This window comes from Lontra canadensis, unplaced genomic scaffold, assembly GCF_010015895.1.
Source record: "Lontra canadensis isolate GAN:19392208 unplaced genomic scaffold, GSC_riverotter_1.0 scaffold149, whole genome shotgun sequence".
Lineage (NCBI taxonomy): Eukaryota > Metazoa > Chordata > Mammalia > Carnivora > Mustelidae > Lontra > Lontra canadensis.
This window is the reverse complement of record NW_022631143.1, coordinates 2,567,544-2,580,684: the sequence shown is the minus strand read 5'-3', so window position 1 is coordinate 2,580,684 and position 13,141 is coordinate 2,567,544. Positions and strand designations below refer to the sequence as shown.

Sequence of the window (13,141 nt, the reverse complement as noted above, 5' to 3'; positions counted from 1 at the left end):
GTTTATCATCCTTTCATCTTCTCATCCTCTATATTTGTTGAATTGCCGTTGTGTGCCGGGCCAACTGAGATGCATTGGTGAGCAAATAGACCCAGTCCTTGTCCTCAGGGAGCTCACAGGTCATAGGAGAGAGGATGCTCTTTCCATCATTATGGCAACCTGGTGGGTTATTTAATGTCTAATTGTTGTTTATTTGGAATCTCTGACCTTGCTAAATGTATTTGCTTCCTTTAAAAAATGACAGCGTGTTCTGGGTGTCTGGTGTTTTATGGAATAAAACATTCCTGATGAAGACATTGCTTTTCAGCTCAAGAAGTCTTGAGGTTGAGAGCAAGAGGGTCAACATCGGTATTCTGTATTGATTGTGATTCTTCTCTCGATAGACTTTGCTCACAACCTTTAGGACTTGGTCTTATGAAGTCTCAGCATTTACAGATGCCAAAGTAAATCTGTTTGGAAAGGAGATGGATAAGAAAGCTGTTTATTAGTAGTGGAACACTAGTTGCTATTAACAGATAAACGTCAAATTTCAGTGGCTTGCTGTCTAAATTTGTTTCTCACCAGCTGTTCCTGGTCAGTGGGTGGTTCTCCTCTAAGGAGTGTTTGGGGTTCCAGGTTTCTTCTACGCTGTGGCTCCTTCCCCCTCACATAGCTGTGGAGATCACACAGAAAGGGAATGAGCTTGGCAAATGATACGTGGGAGGTTGTCGTGGGCCCAGCCTGCAATGGCACCCATCCCCGCTCCCCATATTCTTTTGGCCAGAACTCAGTCACGTGGGCACATCTGGAAGGTTGGGAAGTAGAATCTCTAGCTATGGGCCCAGAAAGAAATAGTAAACTGTTTTAAGAACGAACAAACCGTCTGGGTGACCATCTATAATTTAATTTTCTTGGCACTTAAAAAAAAAGCTAAAGTTGGAAAATATTTCAATTTTTATATGCTCACTTGTGATCTAAATAACAGCACTTTAAAAATGATTTGTTACCTTTCCTTTCTTTTTTCTTCTTTTCTTTTCTTTCTTTATGTTGAGAGTTAGAAATTTCCATTAATTTTTATTTTTATTTTACAGGCTTGAATATAGCCCGCTTACCTTTCATATATATGTCAGTCTAAAAATGTCGGTGGGCAAATAATAATTTAGAAAACCACTTATCTTCATTTTGAGGGGGAATTAGAGGGGTGCAGTTTGCTTTGGAGAGCACAAGATAATTTGGTTTTAAGGCCACGTCATCCTGAACAGATGAAAGGAAAGGATGGAACTCACGTTTTCCCAAACCCTCAATCTCTCTGTCTATCTTTAATAACAAATGGGGGAGGGAAGCAATATTGAGGCCTGTTTTTGAGATCTGTTAATTTTCGCCATGATTATACTGCACGACGAAATTTGAAAGACATTAGGGACTCTGAGCACAGTCCCCCTAAATGCCCCATTGCCCACAGGGAACCAGCCAGAGGCTGAGGTTGGCTTCAGATGGCTGGACAGGTGGCCTTGTAATTAAAACCTTTCCCTTCTAACTGCAGGCCTTGTTTTGCCAGGAAACTGAGGTGAAGAAAATGTTCTAGTTATATGCTTGTACCAGCTGCTTTGAAAGCTTCCTTACAGCTGTCCCCAGACCATAGCAGGCAGCCACATCTCTACTTTCAGAATCTTGGGGGCTTAGTGTTATTTGAGATGGGATAAGCAGGCATAGAGATGAGGGAAGATTTCTTCCTGATCTCCAAAGTTCTGAGCCTTTTTGAAGAATCAAACAGCACACACAAAAAAGTCTGGAATGCACACATTTCCTCCTTACATGCACTCTGTGAGACTGGGGCTATTATCCATCCTCATTTTATAGATGAGAACTCCAAAGCACAGAGGATTTAAGTAACTCCATCAAGGTCACACAGTTAAGTGTCAGAGTCAGGACTCAAATCCAGGTAGTCTTGACTCTAAATTCGGGCTCTGGTAACCTCTACTCTTAGGCATGTCCAAAATTAATTCCTGATCATTCCCCGCATAGAGTCTCCACCTTCAGTTTTTCTCTGCGACAGTTCACACCCGTATCATCCTTGCAGGGACTCCGGCCAGAAACCTGGGTGTCCTCCCTGACTTCTCCCTTTCTCTCATACCCCAATTACCAGGAAAGTCATTTAATCATGCCTTCACAATACATCCAGCATCCCTTCATCTCCATTGTCTGTCAAAGCTGTCGGTGTTCCAGTCCCTGTTCTACAATAGCCTTGACATTGATCTATCCACTTCTAGTCTTACTGCCACTCCAGTCTCTTCTGATCACACTGGCCACAGCGATCCAGCCACAGAGGTGGCTCTATTCCACAAGATCATTCTGGGACTGAGGGTCCTTCTCTCCTCTTCACCTTCCCTTGGGTTGCTGTGTTCATCTATAAGGTCAGAGCTGGCTCAGCTCCGTATCCACATTCTAGCCCACAGAAAGGGAGTAAGAGAGGAAGTCCTGGGCTGTCGTTTACTTTGCAACACATGATAATGGAAATTTGTGTACATCATTTCCATTCACATTTCGCCAGTAAGCATGGCCATGTAGTCAATGTAGCTGCTCGAGTGTGTGTGCACTGGATGGGAAGATGGGGGAGGGGTGTCTGGAAAATGAAGTCTCTGAATGGATTGCCATATTCCAGCTCCCCAAGGAGAGGAGAATGAATCTGGAGGGTAACCAACATTGTGCCAGAATTCAAGAGGGGAAGTGGGTAGACCAGTTAGGAGGCTTCTCAGGAGTGTAGGGTAGTGTTGACAATAGCTTGACAGTAGCTCAGAGAAGAGGCAGTGGAGATGGAAAGAGGTAGACAGGTTTGAGATGTACTTGGAAGGTAGACCTGGGGTGAATATAGGGGTTGAGGAAAAAAAGAATCAGGGAGGACTTCCAGATATTCCTGTCAATGGAGACAGAGTGATGTCTTTTTCTGAGCTAAGGAAGCAGTCATTGGAAATACCTGTTTCTGGAGCAGCCCCCTTTGGCCAGTGTGTGAGACCTCTCTTAGGGGGCCCCTCGTGCATCACTTGATGTAAGTGAACCATGGCAGGTTGAAATGGCTCAGAGGAAGAATCCAAGAGGCAGTGTGCTAGATTGATGAATGCATTTTATCTTAAAATGCTTCAGAGGAAGGAGGAGGGCAGCCTAGCCTTGGTGCCTTGCTAGGCCAAAGTGCTGGGCAAGGTGGAGGTTTCTTCCTAAAAGAAGCCAGGAGCCTCACTGCAGTTCCAGTGAGGTGTGGGTAGCTGCTGCTGGTTTTGGCAGGAGGGAGGAGCTAGGCAGGGGCACTTACTTCTCCATACCTGAGACAGAAGGGGTCACACTCCCAGCACCTTGATGCCCCTTGATGTTGAGGACTCTTAAGTGTTTGCTGTGTCTCCTGTTTGCCTGATCTGAAGCACAGTATGAGGAAATGTGTTTGCAGTTAGAGTAGTGGAAGGGCTGAGGGTCTGGAAGGATGAATGACTGACACAGCTGGATAGCTAGAAGGCCTGCTAAGGCCATTTTGAGCAGCAGTGTGGATGGTGGGTGGTGGTGGGAGGCTCAGAGGGCAGATGTGCCTTGAGCCTGAGCCATTCTGAAAGAGCCAACAAAGCCTAGTTTCTCATTCTGCATCTGGGGGCGAGATGCTCAGCCTGAGATGCCCGACTCGTGTTCCCTCCTGGGAAAATGTGCCTGGAGCATGGCCAGTTGCTATGAATGTCAGCTATTTTAAAACATTGCGTATTAGGAATTTCTAAAATCCTCGTTGTGCCATGTACGTTTTTCTATTTTATGACTGAGAAAGTTGAAGTTAAGTCACCTGTATAAGTAAGTGAGGAGAGCCAGAGTTTAAATCCTTGCTTGTGAGTATTCTGGTATTGACTTAATCTACTGGCTCTTTTAGTGTCTAGAGGGTTAAGTGTCAAGAGGGCCAGGATGGCTTGTGGCACCCGTGGTCATGACGTTTAGGGAAAGGACTCTAGGCATGAGGTCAACTGGCTTTGGCTCGAGTCCAGCTCCCTCTTCACTAGCGTGGGGACCCTGCGCCTCGGGCCACTTGTATAGCCTGCTGGATGCTGTGGCCTCTTGTTTATTTTTTATTGTTTCTTTTTATTTATTTGGTGGCCTCCTCTTTAAAATGAAGAGTAACCACTTGCCAGCCTGCCTTTAGGCATCTTTGGGAGAGTCCCACGAGATGGCACCTGTGAGGGTTCTCAGAAGTCAGGAAACCGCAGTGTGTCCCAAGGTCTCCCTTATGATCTCAGAGAAGGGACCAGAATACGGACATGAAGGCCTCAGTCCTTTTAGTTTCAATATGTATTTAGGTTTGTGAGTAGGGAAAGGCGGTTTGATGTTGGAAAACCCAAGCTGTGCTTATGGGAGAAGAAAAGGGAGAAAAAATACTTTAAGGTAAGTGTAAGAGAAATGGGGAAAAGTGTCCGTTTCCTTGTGGTGATGGATGTGTTACTTAGCGATAACAGAAACTCCTGGCTCAGTGAATGTGTTCATAGAACCAGTCTCTCTCTCTCACCTGAGTGTTGGAACAGCCTGTGAGACAGAGGACTCCTCATGATCCCCATCGGAGAGAGGCAGAGAAGGCAGAGCTGGGTGTGGTGCTGCTGCTGCTGGGCGGCATCTGAGCCTGGAGGCTCACTCCCACACTTCCTGCCTGAGGAGCCGTCTTCACCATTTCAGTCTGGGACTGTGGAGGCTCAGAGGTCACCTACTAGTGGCAGGGCCACCTCCTCACCTGAGTGCTAACTTAGCCCCACAGCCAGAAAGGTGGAGAATTCTCTGAAAACATCTGTGGTGCTGATTCTGGGTATCACCTTCTCAGTATCTAGGATCTGGATTTGTCCTAGCCAGCATGACATCAAAGTGGTTCATCAGAAGTGCTTAATAAGTCTTTGTGGGATGCTTCTCCTAACCTCTTCTGGATGAAGACCTTTTGAGTTTTGTCTTTGGGATTTGCCTTTCAACAGAACAGAATTCTCCAGCACACCACATGCAGGGCCTCTAGCCAACTCTGTCAGGGTCTCCTCATCCAATTCCCGCTCTTCAGCATTTCCTTTGGGTCACCAAAAACTTGTCATCACAACTCCTCCTCCTCACAGACCTGACAATGTTCTGCGGTCAGAACTTGCCTGCCATTAGTGGAATTGAAATCCACGTCTTCAGGTAGCCTCAGTGGCATTAGGAAGTGCCATTGCCGTGTGAGCCCCACCCTTGACATCATTTCTTATGTGGGTAAATTTCTGGGAGAAAATGTGCACATTCAACTAACCTTGTATCTTTTATGGCAGTTTTTTTTTAGCTTCCATACCAGGATGAGCATCTTCTAACTTGCTCTCCAAATTCCACATTATATTGTCTTGGAGCTTACCCCTTCTCTGCACTGAATATATTTAATTTAATCCAGTCAATATTTGTTGAGGGCTTCCCATGGCCACTGTAGGCTTAGCAAGAATAGAATAATGTTGTTTTGTTTTAAAGATACTATTTTTAAGTAATCTGTACACATATCATGGGGCTTGAACTCAGAACCTCCACATCAGGAGTCTCATGCTCCACCAAATGAGCCAGCCAGGCACTCCCAGATTAGAATGTTTTGGTTAAAAAGCATGGGCTTTTTTTTTTTTTTTTCATAATGTAAGAGAATATTTAATCCTATAAGAATGTGCTTGATGATACATTGTTAAGGGGAAAAAGGTGCAAAAAAGAATATATAGTATGATACTATTCTTTTTTAAAAAACTTTTATTGTCTAAGTATAGCTGACATGCAATGTTATATTAGTTTCAGGTGCATAGTAGAGTTATTCAACAATTCTGTACATTACACAATGCTTACTGTAATACATATATTTACTGTTTGTCACCATACATCATTATTACAATGTTACTGACTGTATTCCCTCTGCTGTACTTTTCATGTCTGTGAAGAGATGAAATTACTTATTTTATAAGTATTTATAAGATTACTTATTTATATGTATATATACTTATAAATATATATAAGATATATATAATATACTTATAAATACTTATAAGTATTTATAAGATGACTTATTTTATAACTGGAAGTTTGTACTTCTTAATCCCCTTCACCTGTTTCATCCATCTTCCTCATCCCTTCCCCCTGGCAACCACCAGTTGGTTCTCCATATTTATAAGTCTGTTTCTGTTCTTTGTTTGTGAATTCATTTGTTGTGTTTTTTTTTAGATTCCACATGTAAGTGAAATCATCTGGTATTTGTTTTTCTCTGTCTAACTTATTTCCCTTGACATAATACCTGTAAGTTCATCCACATTGTCACAAATGACAAGATCTCATTCTTTTTTTATGGCTGAATGATAATTCCATTGTTTGCATACACGTGTGTATGTGCACACACACATGTGTGTATACATATATATACACGTAAGTACACACAGATATACCACAACTTTTGTCTCTCAGTGGAGTCCTGGGTTGTTTCTGTATCTTGGCTACTGTAAATAATACTAAAATAAGCATAGAGGTACATACATCTTTTTGAATTAATATTTTCATTTTCTTTGAGTACATACTCAGTTGTGGAGCTACTGAATTCTATGACATTTTTATTTTAATTTTTAGGGGAACCTCCATACTGATTTTCACCATGGTTGCATCAGTTTACATTCCCACCAACAGTGTACAAGGTTCCCTTTTCTCCACATCCTTACCAACACCTGTTATTTTTTGTCTTCTTGATATTAGCCATTGTGACAGGTGCAAGGTGATATCTCATTGTGGTTTTGATTTGCATTTCCCTGATGATGAGTGATGTTAAGGGTCTTTTCATTTATCTGTTGATCATATGTATGTCTTCTTTGAAAAAATGTCTATTCAGGTCCCCTGCTTGTTTTTAAATCAGATTATTTGTGTTTTTGGTGCTGAGTTGAGGTCTTTATATATTTTGGATACTAACCCTTTATTGGATATGTCATCTGCACATACCTTCTCCTGTTCGTTAGGTCAACTTTTCATTTTGTTTATGGTTTGCTTCATTATGGAAAACCTTTTTATTTTGCTATAGTCCCAATAGTTTAGTTTTGTTTTTGTTTCTCTTGCCTGAGGAGACACATCCATAAATATGTTGCTAAGGCTGATATCAAAGAGATTAGTGCCTAGGCTTTCTTTTAGGAGTTTTATGGTTTTAGGTCTCATGTATAGGTTTATAATCGATTTTGAGTTTATTTTTGTGCACGATGGAAGAAGTTGGTCCACTTTCATTCTTTTGCATGTAGCTGTCCAGTTTTGCCCAATACCATTTATTAAAGAGATTATCTTTCCGCCAAGAGATCTCATTCCCCCATTGGAAAGTTACAGCTTTTGGCTCAGACCTAGGCTCACATCCCAGCTCTGCCACTTATGGGTTGAGTTCACTTGCACCACCTGTAAAGTGCAGATGAGAATACCCACTGCAATGGGGTTTGGGTGAGAAGTAAATGAAGTAGATCTATGTAAAGTGCTTAGTTCAGAGATTGTGCATGGTAAGTACTTTCATAAAAGTAAAGCTTAAAAATACATATGATGTGGGGCACCTGAGTGGCTCAGTGGGTTAAAGCCTCTGCCTTCGGCTCAGCTCATGATCCCAGGGTGCTGGGATCGAGCCCCACATCGGTCTCTCTGCTCGTTGGGGAGCCTGCTTCCCTCTCTCTCTGCCTGCCTCTCTGTCTATTTGCAATCTCTGTCAAATAAATAAATAAAATCTTCAAAAAAATGATGCTTTATACATTTATTCATATGTTTCTAAACAAATATGGATGGAGTTTCCTCTGTATGCAGATCTCTTCTACACTCTGAGGATCAGTGAAAACAAAGTCCCATGTCCTCACAAAGCTTGTAGTGTAGATGAGGGATAAACGGTAAGCAAATAAGCCCAGAAATGTAGTATCAAGTAGTGAAGAGTGCCTTGAAGAAAAATAAAGCAGAGGCAGGGGACAGAGTGACAGAAGAGGGGTAAGATAGAGGTTTTATTTCTCAAACTCAGCTCTTGATGGACAGCCTTTGCATTTGCTGTGTCCTCTGCCTGGAATGTCCCCCTTCCCAATCTTCTGTCCCCCCATCATCCTCAGGGATTGCTCTCATTTTGTTCAGATGTCTGCCTATTGTCTGCTCATCTGAGAGGCACATCTTATCTTAAAAATTATACACACACAAAACACATAATGAGATGCTCTTTGTATCTTTGAAATTTGCAGTCCTGTACAATGGACGAGTACACAAATAGCCATCCTTCCAGGCCATGAGAGAAGTGCCAGTAGTAACATTCAGTTCAGGGAGTCAATTAAAAAATGCTACTAGAAGTGTTGCTCGATAAAAAAGCATGAAATTGGAGCAACCGGGATTCTAATCCCAGCTCCGTCCCTCACTCTCTTGGTGAGCTTGGGCGTCAGTCAGAATATGGAGATAAAGTCACCTGCCCCGGAGGGCTCTTGTGTTTCATGAGAAACGAGCCCCCAGTGCCCTGGTGTTACAGGAGGTCAGCTCTCAATGGTGCCCTCTCTTCACACTGATGTATAATGAAGAGTCGTGTTTGGTTTGGGTTCTCATCAATGTTCTTCTCTCAGTGGGCTATTGTCCTGTAATTGTCTGGGCGTCTGGCTCTGCCAGGACAAAGGAAGCTTCTTGAGGACCTGGACTGTTGTGTCCCCAGCCTAGCAGGTGGGTGGCCCCATGCTTGTGGAGCAGGGGCCGGTGATCAAAGATAATGAGGACATGCATCGAACAGAGGCAGAACTGTTCTGCACAGGCAGGAACCCCAAGGGATGATGTGTTCTCTGCTCCTTCTCTACACCTCAGTACCCAAAAATTGTTTCTGACAGATGGGTGTTCAGCATGTTCTTGAAAGATATTTTCCGTCCCCTCTGGGGACATGCACGGTGAGTTGAAGCACATCATTCAAAACTGGAGGAATGATGCTAGCATGCCTACCTCTTGCAACCCTGGGTCTATTTTAATGCCCCCAGTTTGCAGAAGGAATTAAAGAATATTGTCTTTCTCCCAGGGAAGGGCTGTAACCAGAATATTATTATCTTTAAGATCAGAGAGCGCTTTTAAGATGTGAGATTTTTATGTCAGCTAAATTTTAGTTCTTCTCGGGATTCCTAATGTCAAGTTAGTGACCTGTCCAGGCATCTTTCTCATGCGTTTTTTTTTTTTTTAAGTGCTTTCTGTTTGTTTGTTTGTTTTTGTCTCATAGCAACTCACCATAAAAATAAATAAGACACAGAAGACAGACAACAAAATAATTATGCTTGGGAAATTTTATTAAAATGTCGTGGGGAAAGGAAAGGGAAGACTGTTGACTGCTGGAGTGCTGGGATTGTTCACTGATGCTACTAGGTGTCACCCCTCACCTCTGTCTCTGTTAACCCACAATTTAGGATAAAAGTCATTGAATTGGGAGGTCTTACCTGGGTTTGGATGTCAAGGGTGAGTTGTGGCAAACTCTCTGTGTTCTTCAGAGCTTTCACTCTGGGAAATGGAACATGGGCCCCAGCCCCAGCTCTGGGACCTCAGACAGCCCTGGAGACCCTGCAGCCCCAAACCAGGAAGGGTATCATTGGTTTCAGTGACAGCCTGGATCTCAACAGTGGGCTGCCATCGGAATCCATTGCCTTGGAATCTCTCTGACTCCCCATGATAGAACGTTTCTTCAGAAAAATACCACAGAATACTTCCTTGTTACCAAAATTGTTTTGGCGCACACCTCCAGGAAGGAAGCCTTCGGGCCTTGGATAGAGGTAGAGCCAAAGCCTACTGTAACATCTGACCAACACCTTGTGCTCATTTGCTTCAGAGGGATTGATGTTACAGTCACTGGTGGACACACCTGCATGAGTGGAGTTACATTTCCTGCCCTCTTGGTTACGTCAGGCACTTCTGTTTGAGTTAAGCATAAGGGAGGGGACAAACATTCATCCAAATCCGGTGGCCCACCAGAGTTGACCCAGAGGCTGTGGAAGTCACAAGCCCTCAAGGCATGTGTGGCTATGATCCTTCCCCTCTCTCCTTGGAGCTGCTGCCTCTGCCTTCCTCTAGGAGAATGATTATCCAGGGTGTGCCTTTTTCTCTCTGCCAGTAGGAACTCAGCTTCCCAGGGCTTGAAAATGAGCTCTGTCTTCTACCTTTGCTGCCAGGGAGATAGTCCTCTCTACTCTTCCCATCCTATCCCATCCTTCATACCAAATGGAAAAGGATTGGCACCTTGGAGGATCTCTTTGAAGGGTTATAAGTCCTCCCTTGTGACAGGACAATTAGTAGTTCTCAAATTTCTTTTCTTTTCTTTCTTTTTCTTTCTTTCTGGCAAAATAATAAATATATTACATGTGGCTGGCAGATAGTTGTCATTCTCTCAATGTTTGTGAAAAATTTCAAAATAAAAAAATAATTTTCTGTACCATGTGATTACAGGAGTCCTTGAGGATCTCTAGACATTTTTTTGAGTGAACTGACTTTCAGCTCCAAGACCTGGTCCAGTCTTGAAGCTACAGGAGGTTAAGTTTGTCACCCAAGGTGGCTGGGATTATCTCAGCCCTAAGGATGAGATCCTAGTTCAGAGGTGAGAGTCCTTCCCAAAAGGGACTGATAAAGCCCTTGAAGCAGGCATACAAGGAGACAAGGCCAGAGGGGACTGGGGCTGAATTAGAGGGCCTAGTGAGGAGGGCAAGAAGCTCTCTCCAGGACCAGCATTCCTCCATGCTCACCTGTTGCCTCTCTACACCCCCAACAGGGGAACTGCCCTTCAACAGCAGTAGGCAGATCTGATAGGAGAACTTTCTTGTAGTTTCCAGAAGCTGAAGACGGTGCCCAGCAGAACCCTGGAATGGACTCTGGAGTACCCAGGATGTCAGGGAAGGACACGCCCTTGGTTAATGAGAAGTCCTGGCCAAGGATCCCAGGTGCTGGAAGGTCCCAGTTAGGTTGTTTTGCAAGGACAGCCCTTGACTAAGGCTTGCACCGTCATCCTGGAGTTCACCCCATGGGCTCCATAGCGACCAACCTGGACCTGAGTGTCCTGGCCACACTGTTGAAAGACTCAAAGCGCCTGGCCCATCTTGATGTTGGAGAACACGTGAGTGACCAGAAAGCAGACATTGTTGTTCCATTGGTGGATGGGATCAGGCTGAGCAGAGAATTTAGCCAGGACGCTCTGGTTGACAAATCTCAATTGTCACCATCTACCAGTTCTGGCCATACACCCTGCTCCTCCAAGTCTAAGAGCTGTTTCTCTCCACATCTGCTGAAGAAAGACACAAAGCAAGGAGCTCCAGGCACTGTTGACTTGTTCACCTCCACCACCCAGCCATCCCCACCATGCTACACGATCCATTTCCAGAGGCTTTCTTGGCTGTAGGCATTACAAGTGCGGTTGCATCGATCCATCTGCGCTTGCTCACAGAAGTGGCCCAGAAGGCAGGACCCCACCCCAGGGGGGTGTGGGGGGGCGGGGCACAGGCAGCCATGGTCCAGCAGTGGCAGAGCATCGTGGTCCTAGGCCAGGATGAGCAGCCACAGGGCCTGGCTGTCCACCAGGGCATGCTAGCTCCCACATCTCTGGCAACAGCACCCCAGCAGTGTGCGAGGGAGGGTGGGGGGTTTGGGTACATGGCTCAGCACCGCCAGGAATAGCTGGGGTGGTGGTTGGCTCAGGTCTAGCACCTCCTTGGGTTTGGGTTCTGGTTGGGGGCCCTGGGCAGGTTCATCCCTGAAGGTCGAGGCACCAGTGGTTCCCCCCAACTGCCATGCACCCCCTGTACCTCCTGCCAGCATCAGTTTTTGTTGTTAAGATTTAATTAATTAATTTGAGCGTGAGAGAATGTGCATGCGGGGGTGGGGGTGGTGGTGGTGGAGCGGAGGGAGAGGATCTCAGGCAGACTCCAGGCTGAGGGTGGGGTAGCTGATTGTGACCTGAGCCAAAACCAAGAGTCAGAAGCTCTGTAACTGAGTGGTCCAGGTGCACCAGCTCTCAAATTATTGAACACACCCATCTGCCTCCCGATTTATCATCACCTCCAGTCCTCTAGCCTCGGAGGCCTCTTGTCTTTGCACTGAATCCAGCTAGCTACCCACGTCTCACCTTTTTGTTCCTCTGTCCCCACCACCTCCTTTTGGACTTGGTTCTGTTGTTCATCCCTCTGTTAGATTTCTACAGCCTTCACCTCATCCTTGGCTTCTTTTTAGCTTTACAATGTCCAAGTTTCTCTGATCCTACCAGGGGACCATGCCTTGACCCCATAGCCTCCCTAGTTTCATCCGGCTTTACTCCTCCTTTCTCACCCAAGCAGCCAATGCACACTGTATCCACTCATTCTCATCTTCCACCCACCCCACTGCTGTCTGCCTTGTCCCTCACCATGCCACACAGCTAGGCTCCTGGGCCACCCATGACTTCCTTCCTCAATGTCACATCTCCTTGGGAGCCTTCTTTCCATTGGACGTCCTATTGCATGTGGCACAGGAGAGCCCTCCCTCTGACTTCAGCTCTCCTCTCTTAGCTCTTGAGCCTTCATGCTCACTTGCTCCACTCCAGTTTCTTTGTTTTTCTCTCCAGCGTGAATTTCTCTTCTTCTGTTTCTAAAACACCAATGGCTCCAGGATGACCTCCTTGACCTTCTTCATTCCACTTTCTCTTTGGGTGTTTGCATCCGCAGTGAGGTCTTTGACCACCATCTAAATACCGTTGACTACCAGCTGTGTTTCTGCAGTTCAGGTTCTTTCCCAAGATGGTGAGGAGAGCGTTGGCTGGAAATGGCTTCAGGGCCAAGCAGGTAAACGCAGAGAGATAGTGGGTGAGTGTGGCGGGCCAGAGAACCTCTTACTCTAGCTAAAGAGTATGGCTGCTACTGGCCTCCACCTATTGCTGACAGGCAGCAGTTCAGAACCAGTATTGCCAGATTTTTCCAGATTTCCCAGAGAAACCAGAAATACATAATCCTATTTGGAATCTCTCAGTGGTTAAATATTGGTTCAAAAATGTCTGTAGAGACCAAAGCCTGGTTTGAGAACCATGGCTAAGTATGGACCACCTGTGCGGGATAACGGTTTGAGTCCTGTATTCCGCTCACGGCCCAGCACCTTTATTCTAAGTCTACAGGCACTTCCAGTTGAATATGCCCCAAACCACTGTTTCCCC

The 13,141-nt window shown here is 45.1% G+C and overlaps 1 pseudogene; it reads right to left on the bottom strand.

Annotated features, from left to right (window-relative positions):
- Window positions 1–11,044: 11,044 nt before the first annotated feature.
- LOC116859175 lies at window positions 11,045–11,778 on the bottom strand (annotated as a pseudogene).
- Window positions 11,779–13,141: the final 1,363 nt, after the last annotated feature.